Source organism: Pinus tabuliformis, chromosome 9 (assembly GCF_031772625.1).
Source record: "Pinus tabuliformis cultivar Carrire ecotype Pingquan chromosome 9, CPIR1, whole genome shotgun sequence".
Taxonomy (NCBI): domain Eukaryota; kingdom Viridiplantae; phylum Streptophyta; class Pinopsida; order Pinales; family Pinaceae; genus Pinus; species Pinus tabuliformis.
In genome coordinates, this window is record NC_142307.1 from 1,703,962,211 (window position 1) to 1,703,976,588 (window position 14,378).

Below are 14,378 nucleotides of genomic sequence, written 5' to 3' on the forward strand. Positions count from 1 at the left end.
TTCAAGATCTTCAGGTGGAGATGGTGGAAGGTTATTTGGAAGCACTCTCTGAGACCTAAGGTTGATCTCTTGGATCTCCACAACATAGGTAATATAAGATGTCTCTCCACTATAGACCTATTGTGCTTGCTTGTTCTTTTGGTTCAGATTGGGTTGAGCAAGCATTTGATGTTGCTTGGGTGGAGCGGGATTAGTGAGTTGTGGTTGAGGTTGGGGTGGGGGCGGTAAGCAAGAGGTTGGTTAAGGTTGGGGTGGAGGCAGTAAAGCAAGAGGTTGGTTGAGTTGACGCCTCCACCCTTGTGATGGGTTGTTCCATTGAGGAGGCTGCGGAGCATATGGCTGAAATGGTTGATTGACAGGTCAAGGATGATATGGAGGAGCATAGGTCCAAGAAGGAGGTGTAGACCATGATGGATGAGTGGAATAGTAACATGGTGGATTTTGGTTTGGATTGTAATAAGAGTAAGATACACCTTGGATGTCCTATTGGTATGGTCGAGGTCCTTGAGGCCTCCTTTGATTTATAAAGTAGAGTTGCTCAACCCCACCTTCTGCTCCTTGGTATATAAATTTTAAACCAGTCAAATAAGGGCATTTATCTGTGGCATGGTTTTCCTCACAGACTGAGCAGACCTCTATGACATTTAATGGGCATTCATTCCTAGGGTGACTTCTAGTGCATTTAGGGTAGAAAATATCTAGGGCTCTCTCTGCTTCCTCTTGTTTCCTCTTGATCTGCATGGTATCCATTTGCAAAGAAAAGGTATGCAACATTTCACTTTTAAAGTCCTCCAACATGTTCCCAATATCATTCTTGATGGATGTTGTGGAAGGAGAGGAACTGACCAAGCCTTGACTAGCCCTACCCTTCTTTCTAGCAGCCCTAGAGTGATTCTTGAACACAATTTTAATGTCATCATAGGATAAATGATAGATATCTCCCTCAGAGAACATGTTGAGGGTCTCCAACGTGACCTACTTGATCCCTTAGAGAAGAACTAGTTTGAGTGATTCAGGATCAAGGGTGTAGCTGGCCCTCATATAACTGAGTTGAAATCTCTCCTCATAGGCTTCTAGGGATTCATCAAGTCCAAGAGTCATCATAAAGATTTCTTCCTTGGTTTCTTTAGACCTACAGTAGTCCATGTACTTGTTATTAAAGGCTTGTTGCATTTGGGCCCAGGTAGTGATGCTACCCCCAGGAAGACCCATAAACCAACACAAGGCTGCATCCTTAAGGGTAGAGGGGAATAACTTTAGCTTCTGGTCATCAGAGGCATAGTCATAGGTCCTACAAACAACAACAAATTCAAACATGAAGGTATCAAGATCCTTAGAGGTTAAGCCATGGAAGTGTGGAAGGGAAGTAGGGCTTATATTCTTCATTCTAGCCTCTCCATTAGTCTCTCTGATAGGGAAAACCTCATTGTTCCTATTTTTAACCATAGTTTGGGTAGGTGAAGTGGGTTCTTCTTCTTCCCCAATAGGTTCTTCAAATATTTTAGGTTGCTCACCTAGAGGGTCTTCTAACTCCCCTGTAGTCAGAGAGGGAAGCTGATAGTCACCGAAGAAGAGTGAAGGTTGACTACTTGAGGGTGTGGGGGTTTTTGGTAAGAATTTTCCTTGAGTATCTCTACTCCTACGAGGCATGAAAGAAAATTTTTCTCTTTTTCTTTTATGTTACTTCTTCAAAATTGTATGCAAAACAAAAAACAATGCTTAAGCAGAAATAACATCTACCTAGACACCTCCTTGGCAACAATGCCAAAAAGTGGTGAGCCTTGGTATTGCACCAAGAGTGTTGTAACTCCCAAGGGCTCCTCAAATCTATTTATCAACCTGGGGTTCGTACAAAATTTGAGGTGACAATGTTATATGCACAATAGATGGGATTCTACTCATGCCACCCTCAACTAGGACATCTGATCAATAGTGCTCCAAGACCATTCCTCCTACTGAATTAGAATGAAAGCTAGCTAATGAAGGTGCAATTTAGAAGCTACCTATAACTATGAAAAGGAAAATGCTATTAACTTCAACTTGCAAATGCTATTGAAACAATTCATGAAAAGGCAAGAGCTAAACTACTTGTAGAAAGGAAAATACATTATCTTGCAATCATCCATATATTTATCAGATCTACTTGCAGAAAAGAAGCTAACCTACCAAACCATAATTCAAGATTCTATGTACCATCTAACTAGCTCACACTTGCATGTAAATCAATGTTCTATTTGTGCCAAATCTGTGATAAGGAAACTAACACTATTATGTTTTTGCAGTGAAGGAAAAGGAGGGTTTGGAGTGGCCTAGGAGCTTCCCTTGATCATGAAGTCACAGTTGGGGGTCAAAATCCTTCTAAACTAAGTCCAAGTTGCAATAAGGATAAAAAATGGTGAAGAAAAAGGCTGCTACAGGTGCCCTATATTGTTATAGGAGGGCTGCCGAGAAGGTTTAAGAGGTGAAAATGATGGTTTAAGGGTATGGAAAGGTGGATGGAGGTTGAGGTAAATGAGTGAAGGGTGGACAAAGCCCCTAGCCAAGCTCAGAGCCTTTTGAAGGCCTATTTTTCACTAGGAGGGATGCTCTCGGTGACCCTAGGAAAATGATCTCATGAAACAAAATTTTTGGGACAAAATTTGGGGTTCACAAGAGAAGGTGAGGGATTCCAAGATGGAGGTGGTGAAGGTTCCCTTGTCTGCAGATTCAAACATCCTTGCAATCATTACATGCATACATCCATTTTTATTGACAAGATGAAACAACTAGTAGTGGAAAATATGAGTTGAATTTAAATGCTATCTAATCTATGCTAGAACTCCGATCTAATCAATAAACTAACTCCTAAGCTACAACAAGCACATGCAAAATAAGATGACTAACACAAAGCTTCTTCTAGGAAATAATAAACATAATAATTTTGGGTTGTGGTTGTAAATCCTTCTATTCATTCTCCCATAAGAGAGGTGAGGTAGAGGCTGCAATCACAAATTTTGATGGATTATTTTCTACTGAAATGCAAGAAACTAAGAAGTACTTTGAAACTAAAAGAGATACAAATACACAAGAGATACCTAAGCCACTGGGTTGGGCCCAAACCCAAGATCCTCAGCCCTCTAGAACTAACTCAATGATGAATCAACAAGCAACTTCTCATTATCATTGAATCAAAGTCTAATACATCAAATAATAGTCAAAATAACAGTGCCAAGTTCTTGAGCTCAATAGCTACCTAGCTGAAAACAAAACTCGAATCCTAATGAGCTCTTCTACATGCTTATTTATACAAGAGGGTAGCTACTAGCAACTCCCTATAAAATAGGAATATTTGTCTCCTACAACTCGAGAATGATGGATCTTGTTCCTCATTACTTTCACTTGCTTGGCTGCTAATGACCTCGAGTTGATGAGAGAGAGAGAGAGAGTGATGTGATCTTGGGCTGATTGAGGGAGTTAAAGAGGTGGAAAACCCCCTAGATTCTCTCCTTGCTGTCTACTCCGAGCCCCTGCATAGAAATCATCTCAAAAATTGCTTCATTTCCTGCAATTAAGCCATATTAGGAAACATGACATGACAAACATCTTTTATCCTTCTCACTAAGCATAATATAACAAAAAATGTAAATAAATGTGAGAAAGAGATAGTTCTAAAGTTGGAGGATGGCATCATGACCCTTATAATGTACCTATTGATGAGCCTCATTAGTCTCTAGACCAAGATTTTGAACCAATTGTGCAAATATTGATTTGGATTGTGGATTGGGATCAAACAAACAATATATGTGGATTTTGATGTAGAACATCTTGATTATCTCCTTCTCCTCATTGTGACTATAAAGAATTATTGTATCTTCCTTATGAAGATTCATTCACTTGACCTTCCCTTCTAGGTATGAGGTGTTTTCCACCCTTTCCTTAGCATCCATTTTTAGCAACACTTTCTTCTTCCTTTTCTTTTGGAAATGTTTTGGTGCTTCTTAAGGTGCAATTTCTAACAATCATCGTTAGTGTGTTCCTTGAAATTGTAACCCTTGTAATTTTTGGTAAACAGTATTGCTTGTTATGTTGCTCCTATAATCTTCTTATTATTCAAGTTATTCCTTTTTCCCCTTTTATTTGATGCTCTTATGGTTTTGTTTGCTTGTGCATGTTTGATTGTTTCTTCTGCTTGTTTCCTTCAAGGTATTGTGCTTGAACATTAGCTTCATTAGTCTTCATAGGTTTGAATAACATCAATTTACATTAAATATAAAGTAGCAATGCTCCAAAGTACTTGATCAACATATATGGGCTTTTGAGACAAACACCTAGCTAAATAACTCTCTTCTTGAACTTTGTGGTGAAATCCTACACTAATTGTCCTTGCCTCAACTTGATGTAGTGCCATGCAATCCATTGGACCTGAGCCTAATATTTGATTGGGTATAATTGATCTTTATTCATGTCCTTGAACACTTCCAAATTAATCATTGATGGCTCATTTCTTGTGCTCTACTGCTTTTATCACTCTCCCATTAGGCCAAACCATGGCCTTCAGGCTTCATTTAAGAAAATGTAGTCATTTTCTTACTAGTGACATCATGTATGTTGAAGCACACTTCCATCTTGTAGCCATTATTTTATTATGATGGCATCAACTTCCATAGCATATGGATTGATTTCCACCTTAGATTTTACATGATAATGTACCCATGCTTCATTATACTTACATTCCCCCAACTTAGTCTTGACCTTGAACTCTATCACTACTTCCTCTTCCATATGGTCTACATGAAAAGTCTCCATTGATGGTGTTTCCATACCCTTGTTTGGTAATACTTGTGTTACAATTGACATCATTTTGTAAATTCTTTGCTTTAGCTAATCCAACTTGACCATGGGATATTCTTCCTCATATTATTTGTCTATCCAAATCGACCTTATGATCTTCTTCGTCATCTTCTTCTCCAGTCGAACTCGACCTTGGTATATTTTTCCTCATCTTATTCCCCAATCCAACCTAGCTCTAGGATATTCTTCCTCACCTTCTTCATGATGTGCCCCCTATCATTATTGGAGCTTTTCTACTCTATAACCTTCGCAATAGTTATTATCCAATTCTTTTGTAATCATTATGGGTACTTATCATACACACCTCACCGAGCACATTTGAAATGTGCTCTTATACTATATGATCTTCAAATAATAAGCATATGACCCATCTGTCTCTTTAACACATATCCTCTACGTAACAACAATTGATGTTTGCAATTTGAATGAGCTTTGGTTAGACTTATTGGATTCCTGATTAGTTATAATAAATAAATTTTTGTTTATATAGGACCAAACATAACAATATTTATATGTCAAATTGAAAATTACGATTTTATATCGGAATGTGCCCATGTGGTCCTAAACTCTACTTGACATCTACTTTCATGAACAATATCTATTGATTCATAAGCAATTGATGTCTCTATATTAAAAAGAAGCTTGAATGCAAAAGATATGCCCACGCGCACACGAACACACACATGCGCATGCATACACATATATATACATATGTGCATGCACAAACACACACATACACACATATTTGTGTTTGTGTGTGTGTGCGCACACACACACACACAGAGAGAGAGAGAGAGAGAGAGAGAGAGAGAGAGAGAGAGAGAGAGAGAGAGAGAGAGAGAGAGAGAGAGAGAGAGAGAGAGAGAGAGAGACGTGTGTGTGTGAGATCTTGTCCACAAAAGTGCTCATCTTGTTTTAATCTCCTTGAAGTTATAATTCATCCTTCTATTGTCCATACACAATATCAAATGGTGAAGGAGGTAGGTAGACAAAATAGGTCTTGAAAAGAGTTAACCACATTTGGTCTCTACAATTTGAATGAGCTATGGTCAAACTACATGGATTACTATTAGTTATAATATGTGAATTTTTGTTTCTACAAAACCAAACCTAGCAATGTATATATATCAAGTTGAAAATTATGATTTGCTACTTGAATGTGCCCACATGGTCCCAAACTCTACTTGACAGTGACACTCATCAACAACATCTACCCTTTCATAGCAAGCAATTGATGTCTCTATATTAAAAGAGGCTCATATGCATAAGATGTGCACACACACACACATGTATGTATTCATGTATATATTTGTGTGTGCGTGTGCGTGCATGTTTACAAAAAGAGAGAGAGAGAGGGGTGTCTGTGATCTTGTCCAAAAATGTGCTCACCTTCTTTTAATCTCCTTGAAGCTCTACTTCATCCTTATATTTTCCACACATAATATCAAATGGCAAAGGAGGCAAGTGTCCAAAATAGGTCTTGAAAGGAGGTGTTTTAGTGGAAGTATGTTGTGCTCTTTTGTAGTAGTGTTGAATGTAAACCAATTGTTCATCCCATGTCTTTAGATATTTTCTATCATAACTTCTCAACAATTGTACCACTATCTAGTTGATGACATATTCTTATCCATCTATCTAGGGATGAAATGTAATGGAATATCTCAACTTGGTATCCATTATAGGTTTTAACGTTTTGCAAATAATTGTTGCAAATAGATTCTTAATAAAATAAGAAGGATGGAATGGAAAACACAAATTAACATAAAGATTTTATCTTAAAAACCAAAATTTGGAAAACTAGCAAGATTTTTTAATATATTCTTATTTACAATATTACAATACATACATACATATACATATACATCTCTCTCTCTCTTTGTGTCTCTGTCTCTGTCTGTCTCTCTGTCTGTCTGTCTGTCTGTCTCTCTATATATATATCCAGTGAAATCCATAAACCACCAATCCATTTACCATGGACTAGAACATAATCATGGTTCCTTAACCAAAACTACAAAATTGAGGGAAAAACCACCATAAAACTACTAGTGTGAAAATCAGGTTATGAAAAAAAGCTGAAAGCAGATGCAAAAAACAAATGTTTTTTTTTTTTTCTTCTTCTTCTGCGAAGGCGTTATCCGTAAATCCTCCCCATTGTGCCTAGTGTAATGTACAACACAAGGATAGTCATGCAAAAAATTAACACATACCTAGCATTCTCTCACTTTTTTTCTTTGCACATAGGGAGGTGCAAAAGTTGATCAACAATCTAGGGTAATAATTCCCATTGTTTCTCTACACCAGGAGAACTTCTCAGTGCTCATAGATTTTGTTAATGAATCTGCAACATTCTTCAAAGTGTATACCTTCATCAACAACACCTTCTTTTCCTCAACCATATCTCTCACAAATTAATAATAAACATCAATATGCTTTGTCTTAAAATGGTATGCTGGTTTCTTCGCTAGGAAGAGTGCACTCTTACTATCACAATGAATCTTCACAACTCAATATACCAACCCAATACCTAAACACAATATCTACAACCATATTTCTTCCTTGCTTTGCTGAGTGGTTGCCATAACGTATTCAACATTTGTAGTTGAGAGTGCCACTGTAGTCTATCTCTCACTCATCCAACTAATTTATCTTCCAAATAGGTTAAACACATACCCACTTGTAGATCTTTTATGATTTGGATCTCCATCCTAATCTACATCAACAAAGCCATGTATGTCTAGCACTATACAATGAATGGTATGCTGGTTTCTTTGCTAGGAAGAGTGTACTCTTACTATCACAATGAATCTTTGCGGGATATATATATATATATATATCCCGCGACATCCATATATCACCAATCCATTTACCATGGACTAGAACATAATCATGGTTCCTTAACCAAAACTACAAAATTGAGGGGAAAACCACCATAAAACTACTAGTGTGAAAATCCGATTATGAAAAAAAGCTGAAAGAAGATGCAAAAAACATTTTTTTTCCTTATTTTTTATTTATTATTATTATTATTATTATATATATATATATATATATATATATATATATTTTTAACGGAGGCGTTATCCATAAATCCCCCTCATTGTGCCTAGTGTAATGTACAACACAAGGATAGTCACGTAAAAAATTAACACATACCTAGCATTATCTCACTTGTTTTCTTTGCACACAGGGAGGTGCAAAAGTGCATGATCAACAATCTAGGGTAATAATTCCCATTGTTTCTCTACACTAGGAGAACTTCTTAGTGCTTATAGATTTTGTTAATGAATCTGCAACATTTTTCAAAGTGTATACCTTCATCAACAACACCTTCTTTTCCTCAACCATATCTCTCACAAATTAATAATAAACATCAATATGCTTTGTCTTAGAGTGGTATGCTGGTTTCTTCGCTAGGAAGAGTGCACTCTTACTATCACAATGAATCTTCACAACTCAATATACCAACCCAATACCTAAACACAATATCTACAACCATATTTCTTCCTTGCTTTGCTGAGTGGTTGCCATAACGTATTCAACATTTGTAGTTGAGAGTGCCACTGTAGTCTATCTCTCACTCATCCAACTAATTTATCTTCCAAATAGGTTAAACACATACCCACTTGTAGATCTTTTATGATTTGGATCTCCATCCTAATCTACATCAACAAAGCCATGTATGTCTAGCACTATACAAGCTTGGTCTTCCTTGGTAGCATAATCCATAGCTAGTAGTGCCACACAAATACTTCGAAAATATCTTTGTTATTGTTCAATGCTCCTTCCCTAGTTTTGACATATACCCGCTCAACACTGCCACTGCATGTGCAATGTCCGATTTAATGTAGACCATTGCATACATCAAAGTTCCAACCACACTAGCATATGGACACATGCGACATGTCCTTTTCCTCTTTCTATGTCTCGGGACACTATTCTACATATCACTTTACGACTACAAGAATAAGGACCTTTACCATTTTACATTCTTTCATGTTAAGCCTCCAAGCATAGTTTCCTCTTTTCCTGATCTCTTTTAATTTCTAGCCCCAAAATGAAATTTGCAGCACCAAGATCCTTCAAGTCAAATTTTGAGGACAATTGAGTTTTCACTACCTGGATGATTTCCTTGTCATTTCATGTCAACAACATATCATCCACATATAACACCAAATAAATAAGATGATCACCAAATAATTTGAAATACACATAGTGATATGCTTCACTCCTTGTGAAGCTAAGTCCGAATTTATAAGTATCAAATTTTCGATAATACAACTTGTAGAAAAACCTGTAGATTCACAAGCTAATGCAATTTGCTAAAGCAAGAGACAAGAATCTACTTCTACTCTTTATAGTGGAAGCCCATAAACATCGAGCAAATAATAATCAATAGAGGAAGAGAATCAAAGGCACATAACATAATAAATATATGGGAAAAGCCACAGCTCAAAACCCCATTATCTATTTTGTATTAATCCAGAAAATCAAGATGAAATTGCAATGCTTGTTCTCTCTAGAACAATCCTAGCACTCAACAAATTCAATCTCCAACTCATAAGCAAGCTCAAGTCCAAAGCTTAGCCAATTCACAAGCTCTCCAAGTCTCTATTACAATGTTTAATTCCTATGAAGGATAGCTTGTATTTAAGGGAAATAAAGCCTCTAAAAATAATTCAATCCCTCAAAGATCAGTTCCTGATTGCATGCACTATTAGTGCAACTCAGAAAAATATAAAACAAATAGTACACTATCCCTACACTCTAGTCTCAACTGGGTCTTTCTCAGAATCAACATGCATGAGTTTCTGATGGTGGAATCTTCAGTTAACTAGAGTAGCACTAATTAGGTCACTAGTGTCCCAACTGACTGTTTACTCACTATTAGTTCCTAAAACTGATTGGAACTAATTTAACTAGACTTAAGTCAATAAATTGATTTAACTAATTACAATTCATTCATAACTCATCTTGAACTCCTATCAGTTAGGGAGAACATATACACGTCTTCTAAAAGACTTCCAATTCGAATTTCCTAAGTTAATTAAGTTAGTTAAACTTAATTAATTATTTTCAAATTTCTATGAGAAAAGAAATCTATTTTAATTCATAGTTTAATTCAAGGAAAAATCAAACTGGAATTTCTTGTTTTCATTTCTCAACACTTGCTCTCAACGAGAAATGGATTATCCACTACCCCGATCCTGTCTCTGTGAAACCCGAATTTACATCTTGGCAATGCCTTTGTCAAGATGTCAGCATCTTTCTCCTCTATGGGAATGTAATCTAACAACATGGTCCACCTCAATAAACAATCTCTGAGATGATGATACCAGATATCTATATGCTTGGACCAATCATGAAAAACTGGATTTTCAGAGAGTTTTATACGACTCTGATTATCACAATAAATCACTTGTCGAATCCATCTACTGGCCAAACAAACCAACCAGGATCTTCCTCATCCAGATAGCCTCACATGCTTCTTGAATTGCAACCATGTACTCTGCCTCTACCGAACTGATTGCAACCGATCTTTGTTTCTTGCTGTACCAATAAACTGCAGCTGACCCAATACTAAAGATCCCTCTTGATGTGCTCTTCATGTGAGATGGACTCCCTGCCCAATCTGCATCGGTGAAGCCTTGAAGCTTCACTCCCTCTGTCCATCTGTACCATGACCCAAACTGAGTAGTGCCTCTGAGGTATCTAAATACATGCTTTACTGCCTTCCAATATAGCTTGGTAGGCCTAACCATCGCTTGACTAAGCTGGTTAACTGCATAACACATATCTGGCCGTGTGTTCACCAAATACATGAGTGAACCCACAAGATTCTTGTAAAAAATAGCTTCCACTACTTCTCCTGAAGTAACATCCTCCTTCCTCCAGTTACCAGCTAGAGGAGTCTCCATGGGTTTACTGCTCGCCATATGGAATCTACTAAGTATCTCAGTGGCATACTTTCCTTGAGAAACAAACAACTCCCCATCTCCCTGCCATACCTCCATGCCATACCTCCATGCCAAGAAAGTAATGCATGAGCTCCATGTCCTTCATCTAAAACTCTCTTGCAAGGTCCTCCTTGCAAGATTTGATGAGCTTCTCATCACCTATCAGTATGAGATCATCTACATAAAGTACAATGATCAACAACTTACCGTCCACCGCTATGTGATATAGGTTCGCATCCACTTCACTCTTTGTGAAGCCCAACCTAGTGAAGTAGCTATCCTATCCTGGTGTACCAAGCACGGGGTGCTTGCTTCAACCCATACAATGCTCTCCTGAGTTGACACACATGCTCAATGTACACCTCTTCCTCAATCATGCCATTAAGGAAGGCAGTCTTCACATCCATCTGATGGATCTTTCAACCCATCTGTGCTAATAGTGCCAAAATAGATATGATATATGAGTACCTTGCAACAAGAGAAAAGGTCTCATCATAGTCAATCCCCTCTACCTGTGAAAAGCCACAGGCCACAAATCTAGCCTTATGCTTCTCCACACTACCATCTACAACTTTCTTTACCTTGTAAAGCCAATGGGAGCTCACAACTGACTTGTCCTCCAGTCTTGGGACCACATCCCAAACATTGTTTCGAACTATGGAGTCATACTCCTCCACCATTGCATCAACCCAAACTGACTGCTGCACTACTTCCTGAAAGGAAGATGGCTTTGTCACAACACATGCACTCATAAGTGCCATCTATCCAGTGTACCTCTTTGGTGACCTCCTCTATCTGCGTTGAGAAGTGGGTGCTCCCACATTCTCCCGTGCATCATCCAACAATCTGTCAGCCTCTCTAATGCGTTTTCTTCCCTCTTTGGAAGACTCTGCCTAAGTGGATGTCTCCACTCTCGGAACCTCTGCATGTGGCTGCTCCACATCAATCTGAGGCTCCTCAACCTTAGGAGCTAAAAGCTCCTCATTCGCATGTAGCCCAAGCTTCCTCTCAAGGGATACTCACATGACCTTCTCCTCATCAAACTTGATATCCCTGCGAACCACTGTCATTCGACTGGTTTGCATTTACACCCAATAATTGTGGGGAGTATCAGTGTACCCCACAAAGATCCCCAACTCTGTTGTTGGCTCAAGCTTCTTCCGTGCATCTTTGGTCACATGGCAATAAACTGATGACCCAAAAATCCTGAAGTGACCAACATCTGGACTCTTACTGGAATAAGCTTCTTCTCGTGTTTTACTCTCAATTATCCGATGTGGACTACGGTTCTGAACATAAACCGTTGTGTTGCATGCCTTAGCCCACAAGTGTAGTGGTAGGCCATGATCATGCAATATCGCCCTTGCTTCCCCTACTATGCTCCTGTTCTTCCTCTCGACAACCCCATTCTGTTGAGGGTTATGAGGTGCCGTCAACTCTCGTTTAATCCCTTCCACTGCACAGAAGTTCTTAAACTCATTGGAGACATATTCTCCACCATTATCACTCCATAAATCTTTAACCTTCTTGCCTGACTCTTTCTCTACCAATGCTTTGAATTCACAAAACTTTGTGAATGTATGATCCTTTCTCTGCATGAAAAATATCCAGCATTTACGAGAATAGTCATCTACAAATATAACATAATACCTGTGTTTGGTGGTGGATACTGTCAAGAATGGTCCACACACATCTGAATGGACTCTCTCCAGAATAGACTTTGCTCGACTGTCTCTATCTCCAAAGGAAGACTTGGTGCATTTTCCCAAAGTACAACCCTTTCATGTATCAACTTGCTCAAGTGTACTTTGGGAAGACCGGTAGAGATTTGTTGTAATGTCTTCAAAGCCCCATGATGCAAGTGGCCCAATCGCCTATGCCACAACTCACCAATGTGTCAGCTCAACATCTTTTCCACTTTTGAACTCAAAGAAGCAAAATCCTCTACCTCTATCTTATAGAGATTCTTTACCTGACTCCCTATCTTCTTTACTTGACTCGTGGCTATGTCGAAGGAACGCCTTTCCTTTTGAGAAGATCAAATCATAGCCTCTATCCTAAAGCATGGCGATAGATACCAAGTTCTTTGTCATACCGGGTACATGCAGAACATTCTTCAAGGTGAGAGGAGCTTCATGCTCCCTCTTAAAGGTTATAGTGCCAATACGGGTAACACTATGCTTCCGATCGTCACCCATCTTGATATGCATCTGGAGATCCTTCTCCTCTAGGTCACTGAATAACTCCTTGTTTCAAATCATGTGGAATGAAGCTCCATTGTCAAGGTACCAAGCACTTCCCATCATTAATGAAACCAAGCCTGCAATGAGGGAAAAGTCCAATTCAAATTGTGAGGCTAGTGCCTCACCCACCGCTCCTCCTGAGGACTTTTCTTTGGACTTGTTCAATGGACATTTTGTAGCAAAGTGATCAATCTTGTGACAATGAAAGCATTTAATTTTCATCATGTCCTTCTTCTTACCTCCATGATAAGAATCTGATTTGGAATGAGAAATTTTACTTTTCCCCTTCCTTGCCTTAATTGCTAAGGCACAGTTCTCTTCATCATCAGTCTTTGATGAAAAGCCATCCCTGGTGTTCCTCTTGATCTCATCCTGCATCAAATCCAACCATAGTCATTCCCAATCTGGCAGCTTCTCCTGACCATTGACAGAGTCCTGATAACTATGCCAACTCTTTGGGAGTCCAAGAAGAGCAAGGCTCACCATATCCTCCTCGGAAACTATGATTCCAACACTTCCAAGTTCATCCTGACATTGAGTGAACTTGGTCAAGTACTTTGGAATTGTCTCGCCTTTCTCCATCTTGATTTTACAAAGTTTATCCTTTAGTGCCAACTTCCTTTGATCACTACTATTCTGATACAAGTCCATCAATGTTTTCCACATAGCATGCGGAGTTTCCTTGCCATGGAGACTCGAGACAATGTGGTCTCGAACTCCCTCAAGGATTATCTGCCTTGCCTTTGCCACACACTTCTTCCATTCGGCCAAGTTTTGTGCATCTGTAGCTGCTGGCTTGGGGACTTCTTGATCAATGAATTCCTTCAAGCCATTATCTTCTAGCACAACCTCCATCCTGTCCCTCCAGGCTATAAAATTTGAGTTTCCTTCCAAGGCATACTCAAGCCTCAACCCATGGAATGCCATCTGCCAATCTTGAAGTATGTATGCAAATTTGACTTTCACCTGTAACCCAAAAACTCAAAACTTTGAAATCTCCTCTAGAGAGCTGATTTTAAATCAGCGATATCTCCCTCATCTGAACTCCAATTCGGCCGATTGTTTTTTTGAATTTGGGTATATTTTCCCAAGGAATCCAAATATGCAATTTGTTTATGAAAATTTTGTACAAAAATTCTTAGATCTGCTTTGCAAATTCTCAGCCCAAAAAACAATCATGCTTCGATACCATGTAGAAAAACTTGTAGATTCACAAGCTAATGCAGTTTGCTAAAGAAAGAGACAAGAATATACTTCTACTCTTTACAATAGAAGCCCATAAACATCAAGCAAACAATAATCAATAGCGGAAGAGAATCAAAGGAACATAACACAATAAATATCTGGGGAA